At 51.4% G+C, this 14,600-nt stretch overlaps 2 pseudogenes; both read right to left on the reverse strand.

Annotated features, from left to right (window-relative positions):
• Nucleotides 1-4,796: 4,796 nt before the first annotated feature.
• On the reverse strand, nucleotides 4,797-4,971 carry LOC144669248 (U2 spliceosomal RNA; annotated as a pseudogene).
• A 3,346-nt stretch (nucleotides 4,972-8,317) lies between these two features.
• LOC144669250 (U2 spliceosomal RNA) lies at nucleotides 8,318-8,492 on the reverse strand (annotated as a pseudogene).
• Nucleotides 8,493-14,600: the final 6,108 nt, after the last annotated feature.

Genomic DNA, 14,600 nt, shown 5'->3' on the forward strand with positions numbered 1-14,600 from the left:
TTGGGCGGATTGCCTTATGAGGAAGGATTGGACAGGCTAGGCCTGTATCCGCTGTAGTTCAGAAGAGTAAGGGGCGACTTGATTAAAACATACAAGAAGCTGAGGGGCCTTGAGAGGGTGGATGTGGAGAGGATGTTTCCTCTTGTGGGAGAATCTTGTATTTGGGGCCACTGTTTAAGACAGAGGTGAGGGGAAATTCTTTTCTCTCAGAGAGTCGTGAAACTTTGGAATTCTCTTCCTCAACAGGCGATGGAAGCAGAATCGTTGAATATTTTTAATTATTGAGAAGTAAGTGGGTGAAAGGTTATCGAGGGTAGGGGGTAATGTGGAAATGAGGTTACGATCAGATCAGCCGGGAGCTTATTGAGTGGCGAAGTGGGCTTGAAAGGCTGAGAGGCCGACTCCTGTTGCTAATTCATATGTTCATGTGTTTTTGTTAGTAACATGAAGAGGTTTTCACCCTCAAAGGTATTCAGAAGGCAAGAGAGAGAGGGAGAGGCTGGGGGAACGTTTCCCGTCTCCAGAAAAACCTGAACAAAAACAAAAATACCTGGAAAAACACAGCAGGTCTGACAGCATCTGCGGAGAGGGACACAGTTAATGTTTCGAGTCCGAATGACCCGTCAACAGAACTTCTCTGTTGAAGGGTCATTCGGACTTGAAACGTTAACTGTGTCCCTCTCCGCAGATGCTGCCAGAACTGCTGAGTTTTTCCGGTATTTTTGTTTTAGTTTTGGATATCCAGCGTCCGCAGTTTTTTGCTTTTATCCAGAAAAACCTGCTCCGGCTGCAGTCGATGGGGGTCGATATCAAGGAGGATCTCCAAGAGGTGAAGAGCCAGCAAGCCTCGCTCTTTGCCTCGGAGGCCTCTCAAGATGATCTTCCGGTCCAGAGTCCGCTCCGTGGAGCAGGATGAGACGTGCTCACGTTTCTTCTTCCAAAAGGTACACAGAGAGAGCTCTGTGATCAGCAGCCTGAAGGGAGAAGACAGCTCAGTAAAGTCATCGCAGTCCGACATTTTGAGGATCAGCAAATCCTTTTATGTCGGATTGTATGATGTGATGCCCACAGACAGTACGGAGTCCCAGTCCTTCCTGTCCACCATTACAAAGGGCTTTGATAACAGTACATGGGAGAGTCTGGACAAACATGGTGGATGTGCTCTCCAAAATGGGATTTGGGGAGGGAATCCGCAACACGCCTGGAGTCTCACCCCCTCTGCATGTTGCCCTCGAGGTGGCTGTGGTGGGGACAAGATCGTTGTTCACATCCTTGTGGATTGTGCCTTTGCAAAGAAGGTCTGGAGAGAGATTTTTTTTGCAAAAATATACTTTATTCATAAAATATCTTCAATCACATTCCAAACCATTTCAAAAACACCATTACAAGGGTACAATCCAGGTTAAACTTTTACAAAATGTATCACCAGGTGCATCAGTACAAACAATATTACAATCATTTACAGCCTTTCATTTTGAGCTGTACAGCCCGAGGGGCTCTAAACAGTTCCCAGTCTCTCGGTGCGCTGTAGCACAAAAGGTCTTAGACAGCGACCCTTCCCCATTGTGCCTTTGCGGCGGCTGCCCCAAGCTTTAGTGCGTCCCTCAGCACGTAGTCCTGGACTTTGGAATGTGCCAGTCTGCAACACTCAGTCGGGGACAACTCTTTGCGCTGGAAGACCAACAAGTTTCGGGCAGACCAAAGCGCGTCTTTCACCGAGTTGATGATCCTCCAGCTGCAGTTGATGTTCCTCTCGGTGTGCGTCCCTGGGAACAGCCAGTAGAGCACAGAGTCCTGTGTCACAGAACTGATCGGGATGAACCTCGACAGCAACCACTGCATCTCTCTCCAGACCTTCTTTGCAAAGGCACAATCCACAAGGAGGTGAACAACGGTCTCGTGCCCAACACAGCCACCTCGAGGGCAACATGCAGAGGGGGTGAGACTCCTGGCGTGTAGGAAGGATCTGACCGGGAGGGCGTTTCTCACCACCAGCCAAGCTACGTCTTGGTGCTTGTTGGAAAGTTCTGGCGATGAGGCATTTTGCCAAATGACTTTCACAGTCTGCTGGGGAACCATCCGACAGGATTCTCCCTTTCTTTTTCCCGCAGGGCCTCTAAGACGATATGTGCCGACCACTGCCTGATGGACTTGTGGTCAAAGGTGTTTCTCTGCATACATTTTTCCACCAGGGACGGGTGGTACGGCACGGTCCAACTACTTGGAGCGTTCCGCGGCAGCGTGGCCAGACCCATCCTTCGCAACACTGAGGACAAGTAGAACCTCAACACATAGTTACACTTGGTGTTTGCGTACCAAGGGTCTACGCACAGCGTGATGCAGCCGCACACAGTTTGAGGGCATGTTGGGAACGTATTCTCCCCCTTTATCCAGAGGCTTGTACATCGCGTTCCTGCGGACACGATCCATTTTAGACCTCCAGATAAAGCTAAAGATGGCTCGGGTGATCGCCATCGCGCAAGAGTCTGGAATGGGCCAGACGTGCGCCACGTACAGGAACAGCGAGAGTGCCTCACACCTGATGACCAGGTTCTTACCCGCAAATGAGAGGGAGCGTCGCTCCCACATGCCCACTTTTCTTTCCACTATTGATACTCGCTCTTTCAAGTTTCTAACACATGCCTCGGTCCCTCTGAACCATATCCCCAGCACCTTCAGGCCGACAGCCCTGACGGTGAAGGGGACAAAGGATCGGTCAGCCCAGTTCCCAAAGAACATGGCCTCGCTCTTCCCACGATTTACTTTGGCTCCCGAGGCCAGATCGAACAGGTCGCAGACCTGGATCAGTCTGCGCACCGACAGCGGATCCGAGCAGAAGACAGCGACATCGTCCATGTACAGGGAGGCGTTGACCTGAGTGCCTCCACTGCCTGGGATTGTCACTCCTCATATGCCCGGATCCTTCCTGATGGACACAGCAAAGGGTTCTATGCAACTCACAAACAGGACAGGGGAGAGAGGGAAGCCCTGCCTGACTCCAGATTTAATCGGAAAGCTATCTGATTCCCAGCCATTGATTGAGACTGCGCTGTTAGTGTACAGCAGTTGGATCCAATTGGGTTTTGAAACATGTACATGTTGGAAAGTAAAGAAAGCTTCGCTGTCCTTCACCGTCACCCGAACGGTGTTACGTACCCCATGATATGGGGCTCGACTGGTTATAGCCATTGCTTCACGACTACACTTGATCTTTGCCAAAAGGCCGAGAAGCGATTCCATTTGCCTTCCTTGTTACCTGCTGTACCTGCATACTAGCTTACAGCGATTCATGCGCGAGGACACCCAGATCCCTCTGTGCTGAAGCATTTCTGAAGTTTCTCTCCATTTAAATAATAAGTCACCTTTTTATTCTTCTGACCAAAATGGATAACCTCACACTTATCCACGTTAAACTCCATCTGCCAAATTTTGCCCCATTCACCTAACCTGTCCAAATCCATTTGTAAATTTCTTATTTCTTCATTGCAACTTACTTTCCCACCTATTTTGGTGTCATCTGCAAAGTTAGCTATAGTACCTTCTACCCCTGAATCCAAGTAAATAGTTGGGGCCAAAGGACCGAGCCCTGTGGCACCCCACTAGTTACAGCTTGCCATCCACAAAAGACCCATTAATCCTGACTCTCTGCTTTCTGTTGGTTAGCCAATCCTCTAGCCAAGCTAATATATTACCCTAGCTGCGTGTGATCTTATCTTGTGTATTAATCTTTTGTGCGGCACCTTATCAAATGCCTTCTGGAAGTCCAGACATGCTACATCTACAGGATCCCCATTATCCACTTTGCTTGTCACATCTTCAAAGAACTCCAGCAAATTAGTCAAACACGATTTACTCTTCGTAAAGCCATGCCGACTCTGACGGATTGCAATTTGACTTGCATTTTAGGAAGGTAGTGAAGGCATTGGAGAGAGTGCAGAAGAGGTTTACGAGTTTGGTTCCAGGGGCGAGGAAGTTGAGTTATGAAGTAAGATTGGGGAAGCTGGGAATGTATTCCTTGGGGAAAAGAAGTCCGAGAGGAGACTTGATAGAGGTATTGAAAATCATGAGGGGTCGGGAGAGAGTAGATAGGGAGAAACTGTTTGCACCGGGGAAAGGATCGAGAAGGAGAGGGCACAGGTTTAAAGTAACTGGCAAAAGAAGCAAAAGTGACAGGAGCAGCGAGTGGCCAGGGTCTGGAATGCACCGCCTGATAGCGCGGCGGAGGCAGGTTCAATTGAAGAGGGAATGAGATGATTATTTGAAAAGAAAGCATGTGCCGGGTTACGTGGAGAAGGCAGGAGAAAGGCACGAGGTGAAATGTTCATTGGGAGAACTGGTGCAGGCACGACGGGCGGAATGGGCTCCTTGTGCAATGTAAGGATTGTGTGAATGTGGATGTAGAGGTTTCGGAGTAGCTGTGTAAAGTGTGTGAGGTTTGAGGTGTGAGTTTTGATTGTTGCTGTATCAGCAGCAGCGGCAGCGGCAGCAGAGAGCTGGTTTAAAATGTTGTGAGGCGAAAGGTGCAGCTGAGAGAGTGTTTGAGAGGTGTATTTGCAAGTGAAAGCTGTTTTTGTATAAGTGAGGTAGAGTGTTTGTGAGATGAGAGTGCTGTCTGTGAGTGTTGGGTGAGCGTGCGTGTTTTTTGTGTGTAGCTGCTGCGGGTGAGTGAGTGAGAGAGAGAGAGAGAGAGAGAGAAAGAAAGAAAGTTGGATTTTGGAACATGTACATGTTGAGAAGTAAAGAAAGCAGATGTTTGTAAGAAAACTATTTTTAGCATTGAAAATCCCCTGGAAAGGGGAGGGTGCACCGTTCCCAGAGATAATGCAATACCGGGTCGATGCGTGGAGTGGACGGAGCAAGCCCCTATTCCATCTCCCTGCTCCAAAAATCAATTTAATATATGGTCCCCAGATAAGGGACGTATCAGATATTAAACTGATAAGAACAGATTTTTTTTTTTTGTAAAAATATACTTTATTCATAAATTATCTTCAATCACATTCAAAACCATTTCAAAAACAACATTACAAGGGTACAATCCAGGTTAAACTTTTACAAAATGTATCACCAGGTGCATCAGTACAAACAATATTACAGTCATTTACAGCCTTTCATTTTGATCTGTACAGCCCGAGGGGCTCTAAACAGTTCCCAGTCTCTCGGTGCGCTGTGGTAGAAAGGTCTTAGACAGCGACCCTTCCCCATTGCGCCTTTGCGGCAGCTGCCCCAAGCTTTAGTGCGTCCCTCAGCACGTAGTCCTGGACTTTGGATTGTGCCAGTCCGCAACAATCGGTCGGGGACAACTCTTTGTGCTGGAAGACCAACAAGTTTCGGGCAGACCAAAGCGCGTCTTTCACCGAGTTGATGATCCTCCAGCTGCAGTTGATGTTTGTCTCGGTGTGTGTCCCTGGGAACAGCCCGTAGAGCACAGAGTCCTGTGTCACAGAACTGCTCGGGATGAACCTCGACAGCAACCACTGCATCTCTCTCCAGACTTTCTTTGCAAAGGCACAATCCACAAGGAGGTGAACAACGGTCTCTTCCCCACCACAGCCACCTCGAGGGCAACGTGCAGAGGGGGTGAGCCTCCTGGCGTGTAGGAAGGATCTGACGGGGAGGGCCTTTCTCACCACCAGCCAAGCTACGTCTTGGTGCTTGTTGGAAAGTTCTGGCGATGAGGCATTCTGCCAAATGACTTTGACAGTCTGCTCGGGGAACCATCCCACAGGGTCCACCCTCTCCTTTTCCCTCAGGGCCTCTAGGACGTTACGTGCTGACCACTGCCTGATGGACTTGTGGTCAAAGGTGTTTTTCTGCATAAATTTTTCCACCAGGGACAGGTGGTACGGCACGGTCCAACTACTTGGAGCGTTCCGCGGCAGCGTGGCCAGACCCATCCTTCGCAACACCGGGGACAGGTAGAACCTCAGCACGTAGTGACACTTGGTGTTTGCGTACTGAGGGTCTACGCACCGCTTGATGCAGCCTCACACAAAGGTGGCCATCAGTATGAGGGCGATGTTGGGCACGTTTTTTCCCCCTTTATCTAGAGGCTTGTACATCGCGTCCCTGCGGACACGATCCATTTTCGACCTCCAGATAAAGCGGAAGATGGCTCGAGTGATCGCCGTCGCGCAGGAGTCTGGAATGGGCCAGACCTGCGCCACGTACAGCAACAGCGAGAGTACCTCACACCTGATGACCAGGTTCTTACCCACAATGGAGAGGGAGCGTCGCTCCCACATGCCCAGTTTCCTTTTCACCATAGCCACTCGCTCCTTCCAGTTTCTAACGCATGCCCCGGTCCCTCCGAACCATATCCCCAGCACCTTCAGGCCGTCAGCCCTGACAGTGAAGGGGACAAAGGATCGGTCAGCCCAGTTCCCAAAGAACATGGCCTCGCTCTTCCCACGATTTACCTTGGCTCCCGAGGCCAGTTCGAACTGGTCGCAGATGTGCATCAGTCTGCGCACCGACAGCGGATCCGAGCAGAAGACGGCGACGTCGTCCATGTACAGGGAGGCTTTTACCTGAGTGCCTCCACTGCCTGGGATCGTCACTCCTCTTATGCCCGGATCCTTCCTGATGGACTCGGCAAAGGGTTCTATGCAGCACACGAAAAGGACAGGCGAGAGAGGACAGCCCTGCCTGACTCCAGATTTCATCGGAAAGCTATCTGTTTCCCACCCATTGATTGAGACTGCGCTACTGATGTTAGTGTAGAGCAGTTGGATCCAATTTCGAATTCCCTCCCCAAAGCCCATTTTGGAGAGCACATCCCCCATGTAGGTGTGCGATATTCTGTCAAAGGCCTTCTCCTGATCCAAGCTGATGAGGCAGGTATCCACACCCCTGTCCTGTACATAGGCAATCGTATCCCTGAGCAGCGCCAGGCTGTCAGAGATCTTCCTGCCTGGCACAGAGCAGGTCTGGTCAGGGTGAATCACCAATTCCAGAGCGGATTTGACCCGGTTGGCGATGACCTTGGACAGAATCTTATAGTCCACATTCAACAGTGAAATGGGTCGCCAATTTCTAATTTCCTCCCTTTCCCCCTTGTGCTTGTAGATGAGGGTGATGATGCCTTTCCTCATGGATTCTGACATGCTGCCGGCCAGGAGCATACTCTCGTACACTTCTAGCAGGTCTGGGCCGATCAAGTCCCACAGAGCCGAATACAACTCCGCCGGCAAGCCGTCGCTTCCGGGGGTTTTATTCTTCTCGAAGGACTCGAGGGCCTTAGTCAGTTCATCAGGAGTTAGCGGTTTGTCCAGGCTCTCCCGCGTACTGTGGTCTAAGACCTCCGTGATAGAGGACAGGAAGGACTGGGAGGCCGTGCTGTCCGTGGGCTTCACGTCATACAGTCCGGCATAAAAGGATTTGCTGATCCTCAGAATGTCGGACCGTGATGACTTTACTGAGCCGTCTTCTTCCTTCAGGCTGCTGATCACAGAGCTCTCTCTGTGTACCTTTTGGAAGAAGAAACGTGAGCACGTCTCATCCTGCTCCACGGAGCGGACCCTGGAACGGAAGATGATCTTGGAGGCCTCCGAGGCAAAGTGCGAGGCTTGATGGCCCTTCACCTCTTGGAGCTCCTCCTTGACATCGACCCCCATCGACTGCAGCCGGAGCAGATTCTGCATCTTTTTCTGGAGTCGGGACATTTCCCTCTGTTCCTTTCTAGCTTTCTGGGTGCCTTTGCGGATGAAAAACCTCTTGATGCTTCCCTTGATCACTTCCCACCAGTGTGTCAGGGACTCAAAGAGGGGTTTCACGGTTCTCCAACCTTTGTAATCCCTCTTGAGCTCCTCAATGTTCTCTGGGGTCAGCAGTTGCACATTTAGCTTCCATGCCCCCCTGCCCACCCTCAGGTCCTTCTCCAAGTGGCAGTCCGCCAGTAGGAGGCAGTGGTCAGAGAAGAACACCGGCTTGACCTCGGTGGATCTGACTGTGAATGCACGGGACACAAACAGGAAGTCTATCCTGGAACGAATGGACCCGTCTGGCCGCGACCAGGTGTATCTACGCTGCGCTCCCTCTGCAGGGTTGCTGAAGACGTCGTGCAGCTTGGCATCCTTAACTGTTTCCATCAGGGATCTGGACGTAGCGTCCAATCTGCTGCCGGCCCTGCCGGCGAGTGTTGGGTGAGCGTGCGTGTTTTTTGTGTGTAGCTGCTGCGGGTGAGGGAGTGAGAGAGAGAGAGAGAGAGAGAGAGAAAGAAAGAAAGTTGGATTTTGGAACATGTACATGTTGAGAAGTAAAGAAAGCAGATGTTTGTAAGAAAACTATTTTTAGCATTGAAAATCCCCTGGAAAGGGGAGGGTGCACCGTTCCCAGAGATAATGCAATACCGGGTCGATGCGTGGAGTGGACGGAGCAAGCCCCTATTCCATCTCCCTGCTCCAAAAATCAATTTAATATATGGTCCCCAGATAAGGGACGTATCAGATATTAAACTGATAAGAACAGATTTTTTTTTTTTGTAAAAATATACTTTATTCATAAATTATCTTCAATCACATTCAAAACCATTTCAAAAACAACATTACAAGGGTACAATCCAGGTTAAACTTTTACAAAATGTATCACCAGGTGCATCAGTACAAACAATATTACAGTCATTTACAGCCTTTCATTTTGATCTGTACAGCCCGAGGGGCTCTAAACAGTTCCCAGTCTCTCGGTGCGCTGTGGTAGAAAGGTCTTAGACAGCGACCCTTCCCCATTGCGCCTTTGCGGCAGCTGCCCCAAGCTTTAGTGCGTCCCTCAGCACGTAGTCCTGGACTTTGGATTGTGCCAGTCCGCAACAATCGGTCGGGGACAACTCTTTGTGCTGGAAGACCAACAAGTTTCGGGCAGACCAAAGCGCCTCTTTCACCGAGTTGATGATCCTCCAGCTGCAGTTGATGTTTGTCTCGGTGTGTGTCCCTGGGAACAGCCCGTAGAGCACAGAGTCCTGTGTCACAGAACTGCTCGGGATGAATCTCGACAGCAACCACTGCATCTCTCTCCAGACTTTCTTTGCAAAGGCACAATCCACAAGGAGGTGGACAACGGTCTCTTCCCCACCACAGCCACCTCGAGGGCAACGTGCAGAGGGGGTGAGCTTCCTGGCGTGTAGGAAGGATCTGACGGGGAGGGCCTTTCTCACCACCAGCCAAGCTACGTCTTGGTGCTTGTTGGAAAGTTCTGGCGATGAGGCATTCTGCCAAATGACTTTGACAGTCTGCTCGGGGAACCATCCCACAGGGTCCACCCTCTCCTTATCCCTCAGGGCCTCTAGGACGTTACGTGCTGACCACTGCCTGATGGACTTGTGGTCAAAGGTGTTTTTCTGCATAAATTTTTCCACCAGGGACAGGTGGTACGGCACGGTCCAACTACTTGGAGCGTTCCGCGGCAGCGTGGCCAGACCCATCCTTCACAACACCGGGGACAGGTAGAACCTCAGCACGTAGTGACACTTGGTGTTTGCGTACTGAGGGTCTACGCACCGCTTGATGCAGCCACACACAAAGGTGGCCATCAGTATGAGGGCGATGTTGGGCACGTTTTTTCCCCCTTTATCTAGAGGCTTGTACATCGCGTCCCTGCGGACACGATCCATTTTCGACCTCCAGATAAAGCGGAAGATGGCTCGAGTGATCGCCGTCGCGCAGGAGTCTGGAATGGGCCAGACCTGCGCCACGTACAGCAACAGCGAGAGTACCTCACACCTGATGACCAGGTTCTTACCCGCAATGGAGAGGGAGCGTCGCTCCCACATGCCCAGTTTCCTTTTCACCATAGCCACTCGCTCCTTCCAGTTTCTAACGCATGCCCCGGTCCCTCCGAACCATATCCCCAGCACCTTCAGGCCGTCAGCCCTGACAGTGAAGGGGACAAAGGATCGGTCAGCCCAGTTCCCAAAGAACATGGCCTCGCTCTTCCCACGATTTACCTTGGCTCCCGAGGCCAGTTCGAACTGGTCGCAGATGTGCATCAGTCTGCGCACCGACAGCGGATCCGAGCAGAAGACGGCGACGTCGTCCATGTACAGGGAGGCTTTTACCTGAGTGCCTCCACTGCCTGGGATCGTCACTCCTCTTATGCCCGGATCCTTCCTGATGGACTCGGCAAAGGGTTCTATGCAGCACACGAAAAGGACAGGCGAGAGAGGACAGCCCTGCCTGACTCCAGATTTCATCGGAAAGCTATCTGTTTCCCACCCATTGATTGAGACTGCGCTACTGATGTTAGTGTAGAGCAGTTGGATCCAATTTCGAATTCCCTCCCCAAAGCCCATTTTGGAGAGCACATCCCCCATGTAGGTGTGCGATATTCTGTCAAAGGCCTTCTCCTGATCCAAGCTGATGAGGCAGGTATCCACACCCCTGTCCTGTACATAGGCAATCGTATCCCTGAGCAGCGCCAGGCTGTCAGAGATCTTCCTGCCTGGCACAGAGCAGGTCTGGTCAGGGTGAATCACCAATTCCAGAGCGGATTTGACCCGATTGGCGATGACCTTGGACAGAATCTTATAGTCCATATTCAACAGTGAAATGGGTCGCCAATTTCTAATTTCCTCCCTTTCCCCCTTGTTCTTGTAGATGAGGGTGATGATGCCTTTCCTCATGGATTCTGACATACTACCGGCCAGGAGCATACTCTCGTACACCCCTAGCAGGTCTGGGCCGATCAAGTCCCACAGAGCCGAATACAACTCCGCCGGCAAGCCGTCGCTTCCGGGAGTTTTACTCTTCTCGAAGGACTCGAGGGCCTTAGTCAGTTCATCAGGAGTTAGCGGTTTGTCTAGGCTCTCCCGCGTACTGTGGTCTAAGACCTCCGTGATAGAGGACAGGAAGGACTGGGAGGCCGTGCTGTCCGTGGGCTTCACGTCATACAGTCCGGCATAAAAGGATTTGCTGATCCTCAGAATGTCGGACCGTGATGACTTTACTGAGCCGTCTTCTTCCTTCAGGCTGCTGATCACAGAGCGCTCTCTGTGTACCTTTTGGAAGAAGAAACGTGAGCACGTCTCATCCTGCTCCACGGAGCGGACTCTGGAACGGAAGATGATCTTGGAGGCCTCCGAGGCAAAGTGCGAGGCTTGCTGGCCCTTCACCTCTTGGAGCTCCTCCTTGACATCGACCCCCATCGACTGCAGCCGGAGCAGATTCTGCATCTTTTCCTGGAGTCGGGACATTTCCCTCCGTTCCTTTCTAGCTTTCTGGGTGCCTTTGCGGATGAAAAACCTCTTGATGCTTCCCTTGATCACTTCCCACCAGTGTGTCAGGGACTCAAAGAGGGGTTTCACGGTTCTCCAACCTTTGTAATCCCTCTTGAGCTCCTCAATGTTCTCTGGGGTCAGCAGTTGCACATTTAGCTTCCATGCCCCCCTGCCCACCCTCAGGTCCTTCTCCAAGTGGCAGTCCGCCAGTAGGAGGCAGTGGTCAGAGAAGAACACCGGCTTGACCTCGGTGGATCTGACTGTGAATGCACGGGACACAAACAGGAAGTCTATCCTGGAACGAATGGACCCCTCTGGCCGCGACCAGGTGTATCTACGCTGCGCTCCGTCTGCAGGGTTGCTGAAGACGTCGTGCAGCTTGGCATCCTTAACTGTTTCCATCAGGGATCTGGATGTAGCGTCCAATCTGCTTCGGGCCCTGCCGGATCGTCCAGCCGCATCGATGATGCAGTTGAAGTCACCGCCCAGAATGACCGGCCTGGAGGTCGCCAGCAGCAATGGGAGCTGCTGAAAAACCGCGAGCCGCTTGCCCTTTTGTGCCGGGGGGTACATGTTAATTAACCGGAGTGGAGCATTCTTGTACATTGCGTCTGCTACCAGGAGGTGCCCGCCCACCACCTCCTTAACCTCGGAGACGGCGAAGTTGCCTCCCTGCAGCAGAATACCCAGGCCGGAGGAACGAGAGTCGTTTCCTCCCGACCAGATCGATGGCCCATGGGACCACCATCGTGACCGTTGCCTGTAGGAGCTGAGGTGCGGTATCGCACACTCCTGCAGAAACAACAGGTCAGCTTTGACCTTGGCAAGGTAGTCCAAGGTCGCAGCACATCGTGTAGTAGATTTAATGCTACGCACATTTATGGATACAATCTTTACACCCATTTTAAAGCATTTAGTCTCTTACCAAACCTGTTGTCTCCGAGAGTCCCAGAACTTTGGTCTGCTCCTGCATACCCATGGTGTTCACAAATTGCCTCACTTTGGATGGGCTGAGGAAACTGTCCTGAACCTCCCCATTGGAGATGTTCTGCTCAGGTGGCATCTGGGGGTTCGTGTAGAGGACGGGATTTGAAATGTCCTCTGTTGGAGAAGCTTCCCCAATCCTCTCCCCCTCTTTGGCGTCGCTGCTCCCGGCTTCCCGGAGCTGGGGTGCGCTGAGCGCTTCACTGCTCCCAGATTGCTGGGGCTGGGGTGAGCTGGCCTCTTCGGGTTGTAGGCAAAGTCGGGGTGCGCTGGTCTCCTCATTGTCTCCAATGTTCTGGAGCTCGGGTGTCTCGTCTTCCAAATCCCTAGAGCTTTTGCGCTTCTTCTGTAGGTGCCGCCCCGGCACATCTTCGTCCGAAGAGCAGCTGCCCTTTTCATCCGTGTCGGATGGGAGACGCCTCTTGCCTCTTGTCTGGGAAGTGGCTTGGTCCCTTCTTAGCCCCTTCTTCCTTTTGGCTCTCTTCACCAGCTGCCACTCCCCCTACTGATTTTCCGCTGCTGCCTCCTCCTCCATTGATTCGCTCTCCTGAGGAGTGGGAGGTTCAGGGGCAGTGCTGTTGATTGGCTATCTGCTGCCTCAATCTTTTCCTCCACCTTGTCTCTCTCTGTGTCCTCCTTTGTCCCGTTGTTCTCACTGGGGGCCATGTTGCTTGGAGTGTTGCAAGTGTCTTTGGTAGTAGTGACACGAAGCATTTCTTCTGCTTCCCCCTCATTGGCTTTGGCTGCCCGTGCATAAGTGAGACAGCGTTTGGGGCAGGTCCTGTAGAGTTGACCTGCCTCGCCACACAGGTTACAGTACTTAGTCTGTTTGCAGTCCTTTGTCCGGTTCCTGTTTGCAGTTCTTGCAGAGGGCGGCGCTGCAGTTGGCCGCCACATGACCAGACTTGCCGCATGAGCGACAAAGTTTGGGTTGCCCAGCGTAGACAAGGAAGCCACGGCTTGGAAGATGGCTCCCTTACCGTCGGTCTTGACCGTGACCTTAACCTGGCGTTTGCATGTCCAAATCCCGAAGGCGTCTCTAACCTCGGTGCAGCTCCCAACCTTGTCGACGTACCTGGAAAGGAAGGTGAGCACGTCGGCGACAGGGACGTAGGGGTTGTAGAGATGCACCGTCACCACACGGTCCCGTTGCAACGGCAGAGCAAAGAGCGGCTCCACCGTCAGGATCTTCATCTCCGGCTGGTGTCTCTTCTCCTCGAACACCTTCAGGAACTTGACGCAAGCTGCCACACGCTTGAAAGTCACGTCGCAACATCCAGCGCTGGGGAAGTCTCGCAGGGAGTAGATCTCATCCGCTTCAAATCCACACGCCTTCAACAGGATCCGCTTGATGAAGAAGGCCCGATCCATGAGTGCTCCTCCTTCGCTGTCCTTCACCGTCACCCGAACGGTGTTACGTACCCCATCATATGGGGCTCGACTGGTTATAGCCATTGCTTCACGACTACACTTGATCTTAGCCAAAAGGCCGAGAAGCGATTCCATTTGCCTTCCTTGTTACCTGCTGTACCTGCATACTAGCTTTCAGCGATTCGTGCGCGAGGACACCCAGATCCCTCTGTGCTGAAGCATTTCTGAAGTTTCTCTCCATTTGAATAATAAGTCGCCTTTTTATTCTTCTGACCAAAATGGATAACCGCACACTTATTAAACTTATTTAACTTAATTAAACTCCATCTGCCAAATTTTGGCCCATTCACCTAACCTGTCCATATCCATTTGTAAATTTCTCATTTCTTCATTGCAACTTACTTTCCCACCTATTTTGGTGTCATCTGCAAATTTAGCTATAGTACCTTCTACTCCTGAATCCAAGTAAATAGTTGGGGCCCGAGGACCGAACCCTGTGGCACCCCACTAGTTACAGCTTGCCATCCACAAAAGACCCATTTATCTTGACTCTCTGCTTTCTGTTGGTTAGCCAATCCTCTATCCAAGCTAATATATTACCCTTAGCTGCGTGTGATCTTATCTTGTGTATTAATCTTTTGTGCGGCACCTTATCAAATGCCTTCTGGAAGTCCAGACATACTACATCTACAGGATCCCCGTTATCCACTTTGCTTGTCACATCTTCAAAGAACTCCAGCAAATTAGTCAAACACGATTTACTCTTCGTAAAGCCATGCCGACTCTGAGGGATTGCATTTTGACTTGCATTTTAGGAAGGTAGTGGAGGCATTGGAGAGAGTGCAGAAGAGGTTTACGAGTTTGGTTCCAGGGGCGAGGAAGTTGAGTTATGAAGTAAGATTGGAGAAGTTGGGACTGTATTCCTTGGGGAAAAGAAGTCTGAGAGGAGACTTGATAGAGGTATTGAAAATCATGAGGGGTCTGGAGAGAGTAGATAGGGAGAAACTGTTTGCACCGGGGCAAGGATCGAGAAGGA

The sequence above is a fragment of the Cetorhinus maximus genome, chromosome 28 (assembly GCF_964194155.1).
Source record: "Cetorhinus maximus chromosome 28, sCetMax3.hap1.1, whole genome shotgun sequence".
Taxonomy (NCBI): Eukaryota; Metazoa; Chordata; class Chondrichthyes; order Lamniformes; family Cetorhinidae; genus Cetorhinus; species Cetorhinus maximus.